Source organism: Schistocerca piceifrons, unplaced genomic scaffold (genome assembly GCF_021461385.2).
Source record: "Schistocerca piceifrons isolate TAMUIC-IGC-003096 unplaced genomic scaffold, iqSchPice1.1 HiC_scaffold_1158, whole genome shotgun sequence".
In the NCBI taxonomy this organism is placed as follows: domain Eukaryota; kingdom Metazoa; phylum Arthropoda; class Insecta; order Orthoptera; family Acrididae; genus Schistocerca; species Schistocerca piceifrons.
This window is the reverse complement of record NW_025726970.1, coordinates 12,501-17,500: the sequence shown is the minus strand read 5'-3', so window position 1 is coordinate 17,500 and position 5,000 is coordinate 12,501. Positions and strand designations below refer to the sequence as shown.

At 53.9% G+C, this 5,000-nt stretch overlaps 1 non-coding gene across 1 annotated transcript in view; it reads left to right on the top strand.

The window, feature by feature from the left end:
* Nucleotides 1-3,362: 3,362 nt before the first annotated feature.
* The window catches only part of LOC124728394, a 1,909-nt gene continuing 271 nt past the window's right edge, over nt 3,363-5,000 (top strand). Inside the window, exon 1 of the ribosomal RNA XR_007007354.1 lies at nt 3,363-5,000. This exon is cut by the window's right edge and continues 271 nt beyond it. This is a non-coding gene — a ribosomal RNA (small subunit ribosomal RNA).

Genomic DNA, 5,000 nt, shown 5'->3' with positions numbered 1-5,000 from the left:
GGCAATGACGCCACCCGCACCCGTTCGTGCACCACCCCAACCGCCAAACTCGCACCTCCAGCGGATGAACGGCGGACGTTTCCCGCACTCGTAAAGTGCAATCCACCCCTATAACTTGCGTTTCATGAAGAGTTATTTCCAATATGCGACATTCCCGCTGTCCGTATACATGAGCCGCGACCTGTACCACTTACGAGCGAGAGACGCGATCGCGTTGCTCACTGTACGGCGTCCGATACCGAGCCATCAGCATGTCGGTCCCCATGCGCGTTGCACTCGCACTCGCAGTCGCAAAAACGTGGGGCAAATATATTACGCGGAAGAGTTATAACAGACCGAGCCCCACTGCATGGGGGGAGTCTTTGTCACTAATGTACACAGATGGAACATTTTGGACTGGAACCAGATTACCCGTACACACGGCGCTGATTAGTAATCAATGCAGAGCCATCAAACTACAGCAAATATACACAACTGTCCGTATACATGCTGAAAGAGTCTGCCCAAAATGGGAACCACACGTCAGCCAGACACTCTGATCACGCACCACTCTCTGCTTCTAACAGGCGCACATACAATATGTAAGCACCAGCATGGAACAACATCCAGTGCATCTTCTCCGCCACATTACACAATCCACACTATCACAACCAGACCAGGAGGTCCGTGCGGAAAATACAATATCCCAGCCTTTCGACATCCACCATTGCGCAGACCAGGCACCAACACCCACACATGTCCTATACAACGGTGCACCCAACATCACAATAGTACCTCCTGTCACAGCGCACAAACAATGACATGAGTCAAAGACACAGGTCTCACACAAGCATAGAATTGGAGCGCCGCCTCTAATAAGCCAAAGGTGCATCCTGACGTGACAAATCTGATCATGTCACAAGCATTCACTTACTATAATCACTATCAACGAACCTGCCGCCCCCGCCCCCCCCCCCCCCCTACACCTTTCCGTACAACAACGTGTAACCTAACCTAACCTAACCTAACCTATGTTGTACCTTAACCTAACCTATGTTGTACCTTAACCTAACCTATGTTGTACCTTAACCTAACCTATGTTGTACCTTAACCTAACCTATGTTGTACCTTAACCTAACCTATGTTGTACCTTAACCTAACCTATGTTGTACCTTAACCTAACCTATGTTGTACCTTAACCTAACCCATGTTGTACCTTAACCTAACCCATGTTGTACCTTAACCTAACCCATGTTGTACCTTAACCTAACCCATGTTGTACCTTAACCTAACCCATGTTGTACCTTAACCTAACCCATGTTGTGCCTCAACCTAACCCATGTTGTGCCTCAACCTAACCCATGTTGTGCCTTAACCTAACCCATGTTGTGCCTCAACCTAACCCATGTTGTGCCTTAACCTAACCCATGTTGTGCCTTAACCTAACCCATGTTGTGCCTTAACCTAACCCATGTTGTGCCTTAACCTAACCCATGTTGTGCCTTAACCTAACCCATGTTGTGCCTTAACCTAACCCATGTTGTGCCTTAACCTAACCCATGTTGTCGCCTTAACGTAACCCACGTTGTCGCCTAAACCTGCTCTGTAATTGTTATACGACTCGTTCAATTACTGTAGTGTTGCCCACCCGCAACCCTCGCAATATAGTTCGCTACTCGCACTGCCCGCACCCCTGTGTATCGCTTCATGTTAAACACCTTGCAAGTCTTGCTCACTTTCCACATGCTCCTGCTGTACACTGTAATGTGGATGGCAGCAGGACGTACATGCCGCCCCTCCCCACGTCCCCACCTTGCCCCCTGCCTTCGCAAGCTGGTTGGTGAGAAGTTTGCATGTTCAATGCCCTTCGCATGCGACGTACTCAGGCTACGTTGTGGTGCGGCCTGTGTCAACTGTCCGCTGATGTCGTACGCGTGAACCACAATCTGTACTGCACATTCGTCCTTATGTACTGAATGATACATCGTGGCACATGTGTGACCGCACAACGACTGCGCCCAAAAACGGCGGACCATACAGTGCAAATATTGTGCACGCAGCTACGTGTCGTCTCCCTATGAGAGCTGGATTGCAGTGTGGTACGCCATAGAGACGTGTGGGAGGAACGGACGCCGTGGATGGCGATCAGCATGAGCTGTCTGTTGATGTATTCGGACCTAGTCGTCTCTCCTCACACACCGTGATGGCATGGTGCACCGCGTTCCATATCTGCGACATGCTACAGAGGCCGGTTGACAGTCGTTCGAGCAATGGACATCGCATACGTACGGGGGCCACCTTCCACGTATTGTCTAGGCGTGCACATTTTGTTGCGTGTATGTGGGCAGACGTAGTGTGGCGTGACACCTGACACAGGCATGCAATAATCGTTGAAGTTGCAAATGGCGATGGACGCCTGCGTTTTCTGGTGAAGTTACGCAAATGAACAAATGGTAACCTGTTGTGGTGCGGTTGTTCTCGCTAGGGGTGAATCGGTGATGGCGACGATAGGTTGAGGTACTAACCGGTTGTTCCAGCGATACCCACCATGCCGACGAAACTGAACGGCATCTGGGTGTGAAGCGATACGCGGCGGTGGCTGGGTGGGACCGTCCCCGGCCGGTGAGGGGGCGCCTCCCGGCGTGCTGGCCGCGCGGTGCGTGGGCGCACGCGCTACAGCCGGCTGGTGGGGGCGGCCAGTGGCAGGCGCGCCGGCCGACGGACGCGGCAGGCGTCGCAGCTGCGCGCCGGCGCACCCTGCGCGCGGCGCCGTGCGGCCAAAGTAGGTCCTCGCGGGCCCGGTGCGAAGCGCGGTGGACATCTTCAGTGTGCTGGTCCGATTGAGGACTGTGTGCGTTGAGGATGCGCCGCCGCCCGGCGCTCGGCGCCGCGACGCCGTCTGCTGCTCGGTCGCCCCAGCGGTTCTCGCTGGTGGTTTGTATCGCAGCTGTGCGGATGTGTTGGCGCGTGCGCTGTGCTGGGAGAGTTCGCTTCGGCACCCAAGTGGGGCTTTTGTCCTTCTGTGGCGCTGGCGTTGGAGCTGCCGGTCACCGTAGGTGGCGCGTGTTGTCTCCCGCCGGCAATGCCACGACAGCACGCTCCCGGGCCTCTGTCGGCAGCGGCAAGCTCAGTTGGGAGCACGGGTGGTCGCACCGAAAGCGTCTACTCGCCTAACTCCGGGCGATTGCGCCTCTCTCGAACCCGACCAAGTACTTGGGACGGCGCTGCGCGCCGCCGGGACCTGAGAGGGTTTCGAGGTGTATTGTGCAGGGGAGCTCAGCCTCCTCCTGTTTGCAGAATGATTGAGCGGACGCTTGCGTGTTCGCGCGGGCCCCCGGGACACACTCCCGGGCGGCCGGCTGCTCAGCTCTAGTTGACGCAGCTCCCTGGTTGATCCTGCCAGTAGTCATATGCTTGTCTCAAAGATTAAGCCATGCATGTCTCAGTACAAGCCGCATTAAGGTGAAACCGCGAATGGCTCATTAAATCAGTTATGGTTCCTTAGATCGTACCCACGTTACTTGGATAACTGTGGTAATTCTAGAGCTAATACATGCAAACAGAGTCCCGACCAGAGATGGAAGGGACGCTTTTATTAGATCAAAACCAATCGGTCGGCTCGTCCGGTCCGTTTGCCTTGGTGACTCTGAATAACTTTGGGCTGATCGCACGGTCCTCGTACCGGCGACGCATCTTTCAAATGTCTGCCTTATCAACTGTCGATGGTAGGTTCTGCGCCTACCATGGTTGTAACGGGTAACGGGGAATCAGGGTTCGATTCCGGAGAGGGAGCCTGAGAAACGGCTACCACATCCAAGGAAGGCAGCAGGCGCGCAAATTACCCACTCCCGGCACGGGGAGGTAGTGACGAAAAATAACGATACGGGACTCATCCGAGGCCCCGTAATCGGAATGAGTACACTTTAAATCCTTTAACGAGTATCTATTGGAGGGCAAGTCTGGTGCCAGCAGCCGCGGTAATTCCAGCTCCAATAGCGTATATTAAAGTTGTTGCGGTTAAAAAGCTCGTAGTTGGATTTGTGTCCCACGCTGTTGGTTCACCGCCCGTCGGTGTTTAACTGGCATGTATCGTGGGACGTCCTGCCGGTGGGGCGAGCTGAAGGCGTGCGACCGCCTCGTGCGTGCTCGTGCGTCCCGAGGCGGACCCCGTTGAAATCCTACCAGGGTGCTCTTTATTGAGTGTCTCGGTGGGCCGGCACGTTTACTTTGAACAAATTAGAGTGCTTAAAGCAGGCAAGCCCGCCTGAATACTGTGTGCATGGAATAATGGAATAGGACCTCGGTTCTATTTTGTTGGTTTTCGGAACCCGAGGTAATGATTAATAGGGACAGGCGGGGGCATTCGTATTGCGACGTTAGAGGTGAAATTCTTGGATCGTCGCAAGACGAACAGAAGCGAAAGCATTTGCCAAGTATGTTTTCATTAATCAAGAACGAAAGTTAGAGGTTCGAAGGCGATCAGATACCGCCCTAGTTCTAACCATAAACGATGCCAGCCAGCGATCCGCCGCAGTTCCTCCGATGACTCGGCGGGCAGCCTCCGGGAAACCAAAGCTTTTGGGTTCCGGGGGAAGTATGGTTGCAAAGCTGAAACTTAAAGGAATTGACGGAAGGGCACCACCAGGAGTGGAGCCTGCGGCTTAATTTGACTCAACACGGGAAACCTCACCAGGCCCGGACACCGGAAGGATTGACAGATTGATAGCTCTTTCTTGATTCGGTGGGTGGTGGTGCATGGCCGTTCTTAGTTGGTGGAGCGATTTGTCTGGTTAATTCCGATAACGAACGAGACTCTAGCCTGCTAACTAGTCGCGTGACATCCTTCGTGCTGTCAGCGATTACTTTTCTTCTTAGAGGGACAGGCGGCTTCTAGCCGCACGAGATTGAGCAATAACAGGTCTGTGATGCCCTTAGATGTTCTGGGCCGCACGCGCGCTACACTGAAGGAATCAGCGTGTCTTCCTAGGCCGAAAGGTCGGGGTAACCCGCTGAACCTCCTT